Raw genomic sequence first — 16,404 nt, 5'->3', positions numbered from 1 at the left:
TTTCAGAACTTTAGATTTACCCATGCTCTCATCACTGACATTAAGGAGGCATTGAAAATGTCTTCTGTTGTCCTGGTTGCTGTTGGGCACACCGGAGCGAGCAGCCATCTGTTCTTGGTGTGGGGAGACTCGCGGCGCAGGCAGTAATTGGCAGTACTGAGCCTGACATAACACTAGAAAGGGCTCCACTTTACCACCAGCAGTGGTTCTGGTGGAGTCAGAAGTTGGACCACCTTTTGTGATAATTATTTTCACTAAAATTTTGGCTACAATAAACATAGGGAGGATGACAAGTATAGCAAAAGTAAGGCTGAGCGGTGAATGACCTACTTGAGACTGCAGGAGCCAAGCTGTACAGAGCCCCGGCTTGTAAGCAGCCAGTTTTGTTCAGCTAGGATATTGAACAGAAGGTGCGTGCTTATTAAAGAAGTCACCATCCTTCATCCTGCCATACACTTAAATGACACTGCCTCCCCCTGAAAATGTCATTGTGTTCCAAAGATGCTGAACAGTGTACTTTCCATGTGTACTACAGTGTTTGGATGTACTCAGCATATACCTTGGTTAAATGCTTATGTAATCTTTTTACATTTTGAACATAGACAGTGACAGCTCTTATAATCAGAATACATGTTATTGTCCCAAATCCCTTTTGAAAGTATTGTTTTCACCAACTCCTTTGCTGTCTCATACCCCCAGTGAGACACTGCCTTGCATTCCTACTTCATAGTTTTCTCAAGGTTACCAATAACCACAGCGATATGCTTAGCATTTGTTACTCATTCCTTTTGAATGTTCAGTTTCTAGAAACCTGTTTCTTCCTCACTGTAACTTTTTCCTCTACTATAGTGGGACTGGTATCTTAAAGGCTGCCATTTATCTATCAATTTATTTGAGGGAGAAAGACATACAAAGAATGGGTGTGCCAGGACCTCCTGCTACAAACTTCATACACATATCCAGCATATGTGGGTTCTAGGGAAATCAAACCTGAGTCCTTTGGCTTTACAAATGACTTAACTGGTTAAGCCTTCAGCCCCTGCCCCCACCCCTCACTTTTTGGTTTTTTGAGGTAAGGTCTCTGGAATTCACTATGTAGTCTCAGGGTGGCCTCCCAGTGCTGGGATTAAAGGCGTGCGCCACCATGCCCAGCTCACACCTTTTTTAAAAAAAAAAAAAACTTATGTGGGCAGGAGTGCATTACCATGGGGTATTATTTCCAATCATGGAAGTTGTTAATTTAAAAAATACTTTTTTAGAGAGACCCTACCTAATGTATCCATTAGGTAGGGTCTCTAGACATAGCTGCCCCCTTGTGCAACTGGCTAATGTGTGTTCTGGGGAATCGAGCCTCAAACTAGGGTCCTTGGGCTTCACAGGCAGGCCATCTCTCCAGCCCAAGGCTATTTCTTAAAAATACTTCTTTGCAAGCAGAGAGATACAGAGTGCAGAGGGACAACACCAGCCTCCAGCCACTGCAAATGAACTCCGGATGCATACACCACTTTATACATCTGTCTTAGTTGGATACTGGGAAGTTGAACCCAGGTTGTTGGACTTTGCAGCCAAGCACCTTAACCAAAGAAACTTGACAGCTTCCCTAAGTATAGGCTATAAAAACCATAATTTCATTTTCCCCTCTCAGTCTCAAATCCACCCTCCATTTAGTCCTCACCCATTTGAATCAGTACCATTAAATATATGTATTTTGGCCAGGTGTGGTGACATACCCCTTTAATCCCAGCACTTGGGAGGCAGAGGTAGGATTGCCATGAGTACAAGGCTACCTTGAGACTAGAATGAAACCCTGCCTGAAAGTTTTTATTTTTAGACAAAAGGGAGAGAATGGGCGTGCCAAGGCCTTCAGCCATTCCAGATGCATAAACTGCCTTGTGCATCTGGCTTATGTGGTCCTGGGGGATTGAATGTGGGTCCTTTGGCTCTGCAGACAAACACCTTAACTGCTAAACCATCTCCAGCCCAGGTTATTTTGATGTTGCCTCCTTTCATGCAGGCCTTGTATGTGCAGTGTCCAGCACTGTGAGGTCATGAATATTCAAGCCGTTTTGTGTCTGGAAGATTGCTCTGTAAGCAGTCCTCCCCTTCTTTTAGCTCCTAACATTCTTTTCTGCCACCTCTTCCACAATGGACTCGAATCCTAGGAGGGTGTGACAGATGCCTCAGTGCTGAACACCCCACTGTTAGCTTCTTTTAAGTCATCCCAGTGGTCACCACCATCTGAAGAGAAGCTAATTAGCCAAAAGAGAGTAGCATTAGTTTGTGGATAAAACAAGTATAATACATGAAATTAGCTAGACAATAGCGGGTGTTAACTCCATTAGGAGTCATGATTTATGTGGCCATGAGCTTTTGACTAGGTTTTCAGTACCAGGCATGTATTCCCTCCAGGAAAACAGACCTCCGGTCCAGTAAAAGCAAGCAGTTGGTTTATCCCATGACAGACATGTTACTGTTGAATTGGCACATTTGCCCAGCTGGCCAATCATAGGACTGCTCCCACCCAAAGGGCTGTATGCAGGATATTTATTTTAGCTTTTTTTTTTTTATTTAGAAGAAAGTAATTTTTTATTTTCAGCTTCTATACTAACAGACCTCCCCTCCCTCACCTTAAATCCACACTCCATCATAGCCCCTCCCTCTCTCCATTTGTCGTCTTAAAGTGCTCACAGGGCATTTTGGTGGGTGTAATATATGCATTTAGCCAGATAACAGCTATTGGAAGGCTCATGCCCCCCTCACCAGAGGTTTTTTTAAAATACATATTTTATTTAACAGAGAAGGGGGGAGAGAGAGAATGGGTGCACCAGGGCTTCCAGCCAGTGCAAATGAACTCCAGACCCCTCATGCATCTGGCTAATCTGGGTCCCTTGGCTTTGCAGACAAACACCTTAACTGCTAAGCCATCCCTCCAGCCTACTTTAGATTTACAGACAAGCCATAGTATTTCCCTCCCCCACTTTCTCCTTTCATAACTGCTCTGTCATGTCCTCCCTCTCTCCATTAGTCTCTTAATTGGATAACATTTTTCTCCTGTTATGAGGGTCTTGTGTGGGTATTGCTAGGCACTGCAAGGTCTTGGGTATCATGGCCAAATTCTGTCTGGGCAGTTGTATGTAGGGATTGGTACTCTTCCTTTGGCTCTTGTATTTCCGCCACCTCTTCTGCACTGGACCCTGGGCCTTAATGGGTGTGAGATGTTTCAGTGCTGGATGCTCCTCCATCCCTTCTCAGCACTGTTGCCTTTTGGGTCATGCCAATGGTCATCGCCATCTGAAAACAGAAGCTTCTCTAACCAGAAGTGAGAGTAAATTAATATATGAGTGTGAACATTAAGTATAGTGCTTTCAGAGCGATTTGGTGACATATTAATATATGCATATATCCAGACAAGAGAAGGCTCATGACCTCCCCTGCCATAGGCTTTTGATTAGGTTTTCAGTACCAGGCATGTATTCCCTAGAAAGCAGTTGGTTACCCCTGTAACAGACATGCTACTATTGTACCCATTGGCTCATTTGGCCTGTCTGGCCAAACTTGAGGCTTGCAGTGTCCACTGTTTTCACCACTGATGACTTCTGTCTCCCATAGGGCTGCATGCAATGCAGCTTTTTCCAGCTTTCTGTCAGGTGATCTACAGGGAGGCTTTTTAGCTCAGCTCCAGCCTGATTGTGACCTTGTAGCCCAGGCATGTGGAGTCTTAAGGAATAGGGCCTTACCATCTGTTTCTGGTAGGAAATCAAGAGCTTTGGCAATACCTGTAATGTTTGGGGGCATCAGGGACCCCCTGGCTAACAGCTCACTGGAAGGTATCCCATCCTGGCACTGAAATTTTCCTAGTAACCGTCTGTGGCTTCTGGGTATACCTTTATCCAGAAAAAGTAGGTTATATGACTTTTTATTAACATTTTCCATGATTATAAAAAAAAATCCCTCCCTCCCCTCCCACTTTCCTCTTTGAAATTCCATTCTCCATCCTATCCCCCCCCCCCATCGCAGTCTCTTATTTTGATGTCATGATCTTTTTCCTCCTCTTACTATGGTCTTGTGTAGGTAGTGTCAGGTGCTATGAGGTCATGGATATCCAGTCCATTTTATGTCTGGAGGGAGCACGTTGTAAGGAGTCCTACCCTTCCTTTGGCTCTCACATTCTTTCTGCCCCCTCTTTCGCATTAGACCCTGAGCCTTGGAAGGTGTGATCGAGATGTTACTCAGTACTCCATTCACTTCTTTCCAGCACTGTGATACCTTCTGAGTCATCCCAAGGTCACTGCCATCTGAAAAGAAGATTCTCTACACAAAGTGAGAGTAGTGTTAATATAAGGGTATAAATATTAAGAGAAGTGCTTTCTGGGCAGTTTGATAAGCATAGTATATACATTTTTCCAGACATCAGCAGATGTTACACCCCTAGGGCTCATGACTACTCCTGTTTTAAGTTTTCAGTATCAGGGATGTGTTCCCCCCGATGGAGCGGGCCTCCAGTCCAATTTGAGGGCAGTTGGTTTCCACCATGACAGACTTGCCACTGTTGTACCCATTGGCTCATTTGGCCTGGCTGGCTAATTATAAGGCTTGTAGTGTCCACTGTTGAGTATCTTCACTGGTGGTATCTCTTTCTCCCATTGAACTACATGTAGAATGGTTTTTTTCCAGCTTTCTGTCAGCTGGTCTACATGGAGGACACTATCAGCTCAGTTCCAGCAGTGTTTCTCAGTGGCCTTTCAGTCCAAGTATGTGGAGTCTTCAGCAGTAGGGTCTTACCATCTATTCCTGGTAGGAAACCAAGGGCCTTGGCAATGGCCTATAATGTTTTGGGGGCATCAGGGACCTCCCTGGCCAACAACTCACTGGAGGTATCCCATCCCTGGCACTGAAAATTTTCTAACAACAATCTATGGCTCCTGAGTTTACATTGTCTGAAACCGGAGGATTCCATATGATTTATTTGCATCCTCTTAGATTTTGATTAGTGCTCCCTCCAACTTTCCACAATATGCTTCATTTTTTAAAAATTATTTATTTATTTGAGAGCGACAGACACAGAGAGAAAGACAGAGGGAGAGAGAGAAGAATGGGCACGCCAGGGCTTCCAGCCTCTGCAAACGAACTCCAGACGTGTGCGCCCCCTTGTGCATCTGGCTAACGTGGGACCTGGGGAACCAAGCCTCGAACTGGGGTCCTTAGGCTTCACAGGCAAGTGCTTAACCGCTAAGCCATCTCTCCAGCCCAATATGCTTCATTTTGATTAACCTTCCCCCCACCCTTCTTGTACTCAGTCTCTTCCCCTGACCATGCTTTGGCCATTCCACCAGCAACCAGCAATAATCTGTTCATCTACTTAACTATACAATACCCCCCCTTCCCTCTCTGATAGCCCTTTCCTCGTTTACTGGCCTATCCTACCAACCTTGACTCCAACTCACACACAAGTCGGAACATTTATAACTAGGATCCGCATAGGATAGAGAATATGCGACCTTTCTTGTGCAAGCAGAATGGGCATGCCAGGGCATTTAGCCGCTGCAAACATCCAGCTTTGTGTGGGTGCTAGGTACTCGAACCCAGGTCGTTAGGCTTTATAGGCAAGCACCTTCCCTAACCACTGAGGCATCTCTCCAGCTTGATTCCTCAGTGACCTGTAAAAGAATGCCCCTTTTGCTTTTTCCAGATAGGGTCTCCCTGTAGAACAGGCTTACCTGGAATGTGCTATGCAGTCTCAGAGTGGCCTCAAACTCAAGGTGATCATCCTGCCTTAGCCTCCTAGGTGCTAGGATTAAAGGCATGCACTACTATTTCTGGCTAAGGGTTGCTTTTTTTTTTGAGTTCTTGTTTTTGAGTTTTTCGAGGTAGGGTCTCATTGTAGTCCAGGCTGACCTAGAATTCACTATGTAGTCTCAGGGTGGCCTTGAACTCATGGCGATCATCCTACCTCTGCCTCCCAAATGCTGGGATTAAACAGGATGCCTTTTCAATGCCTGGCAAACCTGTATCACTGGCTCCGCCTGATAAATACCTTAGAAATCAGACAACCTTACTCAACCTAGGTTTCTGCTTAGTCCTTGCTGTGTTTAGGCTTCTCAGCAGCAGCCACAGCCAGAAATTTTTTATTTATTTATTTATTTATTTATTTATTTATTTGAGAGCAACAGACACAGAGAGAAAGACAGATAGAGGGAGAGAGAGAGAATGGGCACGCCAGGGCCTCCAGCCTCTGCAAACGAACTCCAGACGCGTGCACCCCCTTGTACATCTGGCTAACGTGGGACCTGGGGAACTGAGCCTCGAACCGGGGTCCTTAGGCTTCACAGGCAAGCCATCTCTCCAGCCCCAGAAATTTTTTTTAAAAAGAAAGAAAAAAGCCTTCCCACTTGCCTTAGAAGAGCTCTGTGACTTGAATTACTCTATGGAATCAAGTAGCTACACAACATTGAATTTAGGTCTAGCGAAGTTGAGTTAGCAATTGTAGGAGTTGTCTCCAAAGACGAGAGATTCTGGATCCAAGAGAGTAGTGAAGGAAGTAAAGTGACTTGAGTTTGGTTTTTGTTTGTTTGTTTTTCCAAGGTAGGGTTTTACTGTAGCCCAGGCTGACCTGGAATTCCTGGAATTCACCATTCAAGCTCAGGTGCTGGGATTAAGGGCATGCGCCACACTCAGCCTGACTTGGATTTTTCTCATTTGTGACCTCATGGCCCATGGCATTTCCCAGTGCCTTCAGTCAATCCATTTTCAAACACCCTCCATGGTGCAGCTATTGAAGTACACCTAAAGGGAGTGCCCAGGAAAGCATGGGCAACTCGAACTGCCATGGAGCCAAAGAGAAGGGGCCGTCCAGATGTTACAAGGTACCAGTGAGTGGTCTGAGGAGAACTGGAGGCTTCACATGTTGCAGCGAGCCAAGCAGACCCCACTCCTTTCTGCCTTAGAAGAAAAGCCTCGCCCTTGTGAGAATGAGCCCTATATCTCTTTCAGACTGACTTGGCCTTGAAAGTAAAAAGCAGAAATGCCCTTAAATCTGTCCTTGCAATCTCCACTTTACTAGAGATCAGAAAAGGATCTAAAATGAGTTTCCTAGATCAATTTTTTTCCATGAACACCCTGAGCTGCTCCTAGGAGGGAGTTACCCTTTGTAGAATTTGAATCTGATCCTGCCATTGTGGTTGGTTATGCTCAGCCCCAAAACTTGCCACCATGGCCGGCCTCTTGAGCCATCCCAGGTCCCAAACCAATTAGCCCTCATTGGCTCACCTGAGCCTGAAGGTAAAGCCCACCACAACAAGAAGATGGCTGCCAGGTGTGATGGTGCACACCTTCAGCACTCAGGAGGCAGAGTTTAGGAGGATCACTGAGTTCGAGGCCACCCTGAGGCTACATTGTGAATTCCAGGTCAGCCTGGACTAAGTGAAACCATATCTCGAAAAACAAAACAAAAAGAAATAACAACAGCAAGTCTTACCAGCTAGGCAAGCCCCTTTTCCTGTCCAGCTGGGCTGAGACAAGGGGAGACCTCTACTCCCACATGGATTCTCTACCCCTACTGCCCTCCACATGGCAGGAGCTTTCTGTATTTATCTTTCCTCTCTAAATCCCTTTTTAAAATATCGTATTTATTGGAGAGAGGCAGATACACGTGCCACCTTGTACATCTGCCTTAAGTAGGTCCTAGGGGATTGAACCTGGGTGCTTAGGCTTCACAGGCAGGCACAAGGCTAAGCCATCTCTCCAGTCTGTAAATCCCTTTTTTATGTTTTAGGCCCATGCTCATTTGAGGTCATGTGGATGTATCCATTTTCCCTTCCTTGGTTTGTGGACCCTCCCTTCCCTTGTATATTCCTGAATAAAATTGTAATGGTTTATAAATTATCCTTCTCAATCTGGTTTATCCAATTCTCTCTCTCTTTTTAAATGTTTTATTCTATTTATTAGAAAACAGCAGAATGTGTGTGGCAGGGCCTTTAACCACTACAAGCAAACTGCAGACACATGTGCCATCTTGTGCATTTCGCTTACATAGGTACTAAGGAGTCTAACCTGGGTCCTTAGGTTACATGGGCAAGCACCTTAACCACTAAACCATCTCTTCAACCCTTTATTTTATTCTTTAGCACGAGGGAGAGAAAGAGGCAGACAGAACCAATTACTTTCTTAAAAACAGACATGAGCTTAGGGTTTGGAATTCAAGGACTTCCCTGAACTTCTAAAACCCTGTTACACTTCTGCTTTCACAGAATGTCCATCTCCCCTCCATTGGCCCCTGGAAGGGGAGAACCCCACAGACAGCATTGAATGAAGGTCCTGTTGGGAATGGATGCTGTTCACCAGCTGTGGCTGTCAGCATCTGGGGAGGCCAGATCAGAATTAATACAGCTCTTTCCCAGTCATCTTACTTGCTTCAGAGACAACCTGCCAAGGAAGGAAAAGCAAGAGTTGTGGCCAGGGAGATCCCTGAGCACAGAGCCACCGCAGAGCTCCAAGACCTCACTTCACCTAGACCTGGTTATGGAGGCTGGGACTGAGCGCCCACACCCAGGAAGAGGGCAGTCTTAAAGCGCCCTCTGCTGGGCCCTGGGGCGCCATCCCTGTCAGGTGAAATTGAGGACCCTTGGCTTGCATCCCAAAGAAAAGCAAAAAACTAGATCTAGCAGAAGGGAAAATGTTCTCAGCTTAGTCCCCTATAGACTGAAGGACACAGAAGTGTGAATGATGGGCAGTGAATTCTTAAAGGCTGCTCAGGTCAGCTGAGCACCCAGAACACAGAATCTGCAAATACTCTGTTTGCTAGAAAGCATTCTTCATAGAGAAAACAAGGGCAGGGTAGTGACGCAAATTCTGCTTGCAAGAGGGAGAAGGAAGACCACATGAGGGGGTGACAGTGAGTGAAGATACAATTTTTTTGTTTATCTTTTTAAACTTATGAGCTGGGCATGGTGGTGCACGCCATTAATCCCAGCACTCAGGAGGCGGCAGAGGTAGGAGGATTGCCATGAGTTCAAGGCCACCCTGAAAATACATAGTGAATTCCAGGTCAGCCTGGAATTGGCTAGAGACCCTACTTCGAAAAACCAAATTAAATTTATTTATTTGAGAGTCCATATATATATATATATACACACACACACACACACACACACACACACACACACACACACACACATATATAATGGCCTCCAGCCATTTCAAGGATGCATGTGCCACCTTGTGTATCTGACTTACATGGGTCCTGGGAAATCAAGCCTCGAACCAGGGTCCATAAGCTTCACAGGCAAGTGCTTAACCGCTAAGCCATCTCTCCAGCCCCAAAGATACGATTTTTTTAAGGAAAGCTCAGCGGGGAACCAAGCTATTTTTATTGATTGATTGATTGATTGGTTTTTCAAGCTAGGGTCTTGCTCTAGTCCAGGCTGACCTGGAATTCACTATGTCCTCTCAGAGTGGCCTGGAACTCTCACCAATCCTCCTACCTCTGCCTCCCGAGTGCTGGGATTAAAGGTGTGCGCTATCATGCCTGGTCTCCACTTTTTTTTTGTTTTGTTTTGTTTTTTGAGGTAGGGTCTCACCTGGAATTCACTATGGAGTCTCAGGGTGGCCTCGAACTCACAGTGATCCTCCTCCCTCTGCCTCCCAAGTGCTGGGATTAAAGGCGTGCGCCAGGGCCTCCAGCCACTGCAAACAAACTCCAGATACATGTGCTCTCCTTGTGCATCTGGCTTATGTGGGTCTTGGGGAAATCGAACCTGAGTCCTTAGGCTTCACAGGCAAGTGCCTTAACACTGAGCCATCTCTCCAGCCACAAGCCATTATTGAGGAAGAACATTTGGGCAGAAGAGAGGAAAGCCAGGGCCCTGAGGAGTTCGTGGTGGATGAGCAGAGAGTGAGGGGGCCTAAGGTTGGAAACTGACAGGGTGATAAGTAGAACCAGTCAAACCTAATAAGCACTTTGGAAGACATTGTGTTGCCATCAAATAGCAACAAATTTAGCATGACTACCAGTGCTTACAGGAGCATGGGTGTCTGCACTTTTGTCACTGGATTCGGATTATCCCACTGATGTCTGCTGAGCACTTAGTAGATGCCAGGACTGACCAGGCCCACAATGACTCACCATTCCAATTAATCGTCCCCGTGTCTCGCAGGCAGGTATTTTACTGCCTCCATCTGACTGAGGAGGAAAGTGGGACTTGGAGAAGTCTCACACCTTGTCCACCAGTTTTGATTTATTCAACAAGCAGCCATGACACTTTCTGAAGAATCTTAAAGCATGCAGTCACGTAACTATGAAGCCCTGCAGAGGGATCCAGGCTTAGCGCGGGTGTGATTTTTCCCGAGATGATGTGTGCAAAAGGTTATAAAAGCAAGGAAAGGGGAGACTGGAGAGATGGCTTAGCGGCTAAGGCGTTTGCCTACAAAGCCAAAGGATCCCCATGTAAGCCAGATGCACAAGGAGGCACACGCATCTGGAGTTCGTTTGCAGTAGCTTAAGGCCCTAGCGCACCCATTCTCTCTCCGCCTCTTTCTCTCAAATAAGTGAAATATTTTAAAAAGCAGCAAGTGGGATGGAGAGATGGCTTAGTGGTTAAGCACTTGCCTGTGAAACCTAAGGACCCTGGTTCGAGGCTTGATTCCCCAGGACCCACATATGCCAAATGCACAAGGGGGTGCATGCATCTGGAGTTTATTGCAGTGGCTGGAGGCCCTGGCATGCCCATTCTCTCTCTCTCTCTCTGTTGCTTTCAAATAAATAAATAAAAATAAACAAAACTTTTTTAAAAAGCAGCAAGTAAATGGGGCAGAGAGATGGTTCCATGGTTAAAGACACCTATTTACAAAGCTTGCTGCCTGGGTTCAGTTTCCCAGCACCCAGTCCAGCCAGATGCGGGGGAGCTCCAAGGATGCAGCTGCCTCCCAGCCACCCATGCTCCTGTAAGCAGCCCTTAACTCAGGCTTCCTGTATAAGCCCAGTAGACTGGCTCACCAAGCTAGACTTGAGTGGAATTGTTTCTTTCTTTACCTGTCACATACAGTGTTTATAACCATACATAATTGCACTTTGTGGAGGGAAGTGCAGAAAAAGAGGAAAGAAAGAAAAAGACCCATCCCACAGGCTACCTGGACTTGCATTTCCAGAGCTGGAGGAGCTCAGGGAGCCTCAGACTCCTGAGAAGAGGGACGCTTAGCGCCACACGCTGCCGAGATGGGCTCAATTGTGTCCTCCCAGCCGAAAAGACAAGCGGAACCTTCATGCTGGCCTTCGGTCCCCGTGACCTCCCTTGGGAAAAAACCCTTCACATCTGCAAAGATCACGTCAAGAGAAATGCCTGAGGATGATGTCCTTACAAGAAGGGAAGAGACACAGACATGCAGGAGAATGCCACCCGATGACAGAGTCAGAGGCTGTAGGAGTTAAGGAATGCCTGGGATTGCTGGCAGCACCACCGAGTTAAGAAAAAGTCCCCTGCCACTACAAACGCATGTGCCACTTTGCATCGGGCTTTACATGGATACTGGGGACTTGAACCCAGACCTTCATATTACACCTTCCTCTGCCCCCAGCACCATTACCCCCACCAGTACCTTCCAACTCTTTCCCTCTCTCTAGAGCTCCCCCTAAGCTATTCTGGAACTCAGCTGACAGAGGTTAAAGGCAGAGGTTGGAGCTGGGCATGGTGGCGCACACCTTCAATCCCAGCACTTGGGAGGCAGAGGTAGGAGGATCATGGAGAGTTGGAGGCCTCCCTGAGACTACACAATGAATTCCAGGTCAGCCTGGGCTAGAGTGAGACTACGCCTCAGGAAAAAAAAAAAAAAAAATTACAAAGGAGGGTTGGAGAAATGGTTTGGTGGTTAAGCACTGCCTGTGAAGGACCCCAGTTTGAGGCTTGATTCCCCAGTACCCACATAAGCCAGATGCAAAAGGTGGCGCATGTATCTGGAATTCTTTTTCAGTGGCTAAAGGCTCTGACATGCCCATTCTGTCTCTGTGTGTCTCTTTCTCTCAATAAATAATGAAAATATTTTAAGCAAATAACAAGGGGGCTGGAGAAATGGTTTAGTGGTTAAGGCACTTGCTTGCAAAGCCTAAAGATCAGGTTCAACTCAGAATCTGCATAAACCAGATGCACATGGTGGCACATGCATCTGGAGTTTCATTGCAGTGGCTAAAGGCCACAGGCATGCCTATTCTCTCTGTCATAAATGAACAAATGAAAATGAAAATATTTTTTTAAATGGGCTGGAGAGATGGCTTAGCTGTTAAAGCACTTACCTTGGAAGCCTAAGGATCCAGATTCAATTCCTCAGTACCCACATAAGCCAGATGCACAAAGTGGCACATGCATCTGGAGTTCCTTTGCAGTGACTGGAGGCTCTAGTGTGCCCATTCTCTCTCTCCTTTCTCTTTAATAAGTAAATAAAATTTAAAAGTGGGAAGCCGGACATGGTGGCGCACGCCTTTAATCTCAGCACTCGGGAGGCAGGGGTAGAAGGATCACCGTGAGTTCAAGGCCACCCTGAGACTACATAGTGAGTTCCAGGTCAGCCTGGGCTAAAGTGAGACCCCACCTTGAAAAACAAAAAAAAATTCTGTCTGTCTGTCTGTCTATCTATCTATCTATATAAAATGACAAGGGGTGTTGGAGAGATGGCTCAGCAGTTAAGGCGTTTGCTTTCGAAGCCTAGCAGCTTGGGTTTGATTCCCCAGTACCCACATAAAGCCAGATACACAAAGTGGCACATGCATCTGAAATTCATTTGCAATGTTAGGAGGCCCTGGTATGACCAAAATCTTTCTCACTGTCAAGTAAAATTATTTTTAAAAAATTACAAGCTAGGGAGGCCCGGACATTCCGGGGAACGGAGCTGCGGCTGGGACTCCGGGCCGGGATGGAGCCCCCTGGAGGGGCCTGAGGTGAGTGGGGCCAGCAGCTGCGACCGTCGCCTGCGTCCGCGGGGACATGGCTCACCTCCGGGGCTTCGCGCACCAGCACTCTTGTGTGGACCCAGAGGAGCTCTTCACCAAGCTTGACCGCATTGGGAAGGGCTCATCTGGGGAGGTGTACAAGGGTATCAACAACCACACCAAGGAGGTGGTGGCCATCAAGATCAGACCTGGAGGAGGCCGAGGATGAGATCGAGGACATCCAGCAGGAGATTACTGTGCTCAGCCAGTGCGACAGTCCTTACATCACCCGCTACTTTGGCTCCTACCTAAAGAGCACCAAGCTATGGATTATCATGGAGTACTTGGGCGGTGGCTCTGCATTGGACTTGCTGAAGCCAGGCCCCTTGGAGGAAACCTATATTGCCACCATTCTGCGGGAAATCCTGAAGGGCCTGGATTATCTGCACTCGGAGCGCAAGATCCACCGAGACATCAAAGCTACCAATGTGCTGCTCTCGGAGCAGGGTGATGTGAAGCTGGCGGACTTTGGGGTGGTAGGGCAGCTCACAGACACACAGATCAAGAGGAATACATTTGGGGGCACCCCCTTCTGGATGGCACCTGAAGTTATCAAGCAGTCAGCCTATGACTTCAAGGCTGATATCTGGTCCTTGGGCATCACAGTGATCGAGCTGGCCAAGGGGGAGCCACCAAACTTTGACCTCCATCCTATGCGTGTCCTGTTCCTGATTCCCCAAAACAACCCACCTACACTGGAGGGCCACCACAGCAAGCCTTTTAAGGAGTTTGTGGAGGCCTGCCTCAACAAGGACCCCCGATTCCAGCCCACTGCCAACGAGCTCCTGAAGCACAAGTTTATCACACGCTACACCAAGAAGACCTCCTTTCTTTTTTTTTTTAAATTTTTTTTTGTTCATTTTTTATTTTATTTATTTGAGAGCGACAGACATAGAGAGAAAAACAGATAGAGGGAGAGGGAGAGAATGGGCGCGCCAGGGCTTCCAGCCACTGCAAACGAACTCCAGACGCGTGCACCCCCTTGTGCATCTGGCTAACGTGGGACCTGGGGAACTGAGCCTCGAACCGGGGTCCTTAGGCTTCACAGGCAAGCGCTTAACCACTAAGCCATCTCTCCAGCCCAAGACCTCCTTTCTTAATGAGTTTATTGACCGCTACAAGCGCTGGAAGTCAGAGGGGCACGGCGAGGAGTCCAGCTCTGAGGACTGACATTGATGGCGAGGCTGAGGATGGGGAACAGGGCCCCATTTGGACGTTTCCCCCAACCATCCGGCCAAGTCCTCATAGCAAGCTGCACAAGGTTTTCCATAGGCATATTAAAGAGTTAGCCACAAATAACTCTTTAAAAACCAAAGGGGAGGGCTGGAGAGATGGCTTAGTGGTTAAGGTACTTGTCTACAAAGCCTAAGAATGCATGTTTGAATCTCCAGGTTCCACATAGCCACCCACAGTGATGCAAGCCTGCAATGTCACACATACACATAAGGGGACACATGTGTCTGGAGTTTGTTCGCAGCCCTGGTGTGCCCATTCTGTCACCTTGTGCATCTGGCTTACTTGGATACTGGGGAATCCAACCAGGGTCCTTTGGCTTTGCAGGCAAGTGCCTTAAACACCAAGCCACCTCTCCAGCCTAAAGCTAACTTTTTCTTTTTAAAATAATTTATTTATTTGCAAGAGAGAGAGGAGAGAGAATGTTTGGTTACACCAGGGTCTCTTGCCACTGCAAACAAACTGTAGGTCACTGTGCATCTGGTTTTATGTGGGTACCGGGAAATAGAACTAGGGCCATCAGGCTTTGCAAACAAGTGCCATTAACCACTGAGCAATCTCTCCAGCCCAAAGCTAACTTTTTCAAATCCTGATTACACTAGCCCTGGGATATAGACTTAACTTATTCCAATTTAAATAGTAGAAAATGTTAGATGACCGATGACCATTGTTTAGAAGTCACAGTGTCTGTCAGTGGGCTAGAAATTATAAGTAACTAAAGCCCATATTTTTTCCTACTATTCAATAGTAGAAACTAACTTCCAAGTGTGGGGTGGGAGAAAGAAGGCAATTTATGGCAACTATTGTGTTTTGGTTGTTTGCAAATGAAAGCTTTCATTAGGTCTGTCCTAATGAATTCCAGGTCAGCCTGGGCTAGAGCAAGACCCTACCTTGAAAAAAAAAGTGGTCTTGAGGGGCTGGGAACATGGTTCAGCAGTTAAAGGTGCTTGCTTACAAATATATACATAAATATATATATATAGAACTTAGCTGAGGCAGAGGTAGGAAGATCAATGTGAGTTTGAAGCCAGCCCACGATTACAGAGTGAGTTCCAGGTCATCCCGGAGCTTAGATCTGACATCTACTAGTCAATAGTTTCATCACTAAACTACAGCCTGAGCCTTGAAGTTTTTAATTCCCAAGATATGCCTCAGAAAAGTCAGTAAAGAGCTCTATTTTGTTCCAGCTACACAAGGCCCTTGCAATTACTTAAAAAAAAAAATTTCTCTGTTTGGAGATGATCCATTCATTTGAAATTGTCCTGACCACTGGTTAGGTTTTGATGTTTAGAGAAGCCCTTTGTTTGGCCAGGTGTGGTGGTGCACACATTTAATCCCAGTACTTGGGAGGTAGAGGTAGGAGGCTCACTGGAAGGTTGAAGCCACCGTGAGACTACATAGTGAATTCCAGGTCAGCCTGAGGTAGAGTGAAACTCTCTCACAAAATAAAATCAAATAAAAAATAAAAGAAGAAGAAAAGGTGTGTTTGGGGCTGGAGAGATGGCTTAGCGGTTAAGGTGCTTGCCTGCCAAAGCCTAAGAAGACCTCATGTTCCACTCTCCAGATCCCATGTAAGCCACACGCACAAAAGTGAGGCAAGCACAAGGTCACACATGCCCACTAGGTGGCGTGAGCATCTGGAGTTTGATTACAGTAGCTGAGACCCTAGTGTACCAATTCTCTCTCTCTTTCCCTCTGTCTCTGTCCCGCTCTCTAAAATAAAATAAATATATAAATAAGTAAGTAAAAGTTTGTTTTCAAAGAAATTAGAAGATTTAATCATTGCTCTGTGGGACCTGATTGCATAATCTTGAGTCCTCTGAGGCTAAAGACCAGCATTTGAAGACCATTTTAAAATATCATCCATCCATCTATTTGTCTGTATCTGAAACAGAGAGAGAGAGAGGGGGGGGGGGGAGCATGGGTATGGGCCTCCTATAGTTGCAAACTCTGGGCACATGCACCATGTGGTGGTTTGATTCAGGTGTCCCCCATAAACTTAGGTGTTCTGAATGCTAGGTTCCCAGCTGATGGATATTTGGGAATTAATGCCTCCTGGAGGGAGTATATTGCTGGGGGCGGGCTTATGGGCTTTATAGCCAGTTTCCTCATGCCAGTGTTTGGCACACCCTCCTGTTGCTGTGGTCCATCTTCTGTTGGCCAGGGGGTGATGTCCACCCTCTGCTCATGCCATTGTT

General features: G+C 46.5%; 1 pseudogene; it reads left to right on the top strand.

Moving 5' to 3' along the window:
- The first annotated feature begins 12,858 nt into the window (after positions 1–12,858).
- On the top strand, positions 12,859–13,800 carry LOC101617268 (annotated as a pseudogene).
- Positions 13,801–16,404: the final 2,604 nt, after the last annotated feature.

Source organism: Jaculus jaculus, chromosome 3, assembly GCF_020740685.1.
Source record: "Jaculus jaculus isolate mJacJac1 chromosome 3, mJacJac1.mat.Y.cur, whole genome shotgun sequence".
NCBI classification, from domain to species: Eukaryota; Metazoa; Chordata; class Mammalia; order Rodentia; family Dipodidae; genus Jaculus; species Jaculus jaculus.
Note: the sequence above shows the minus strand (reverse complement) of the source record. Positions and strands in the feature narration are given on the sequence as shown.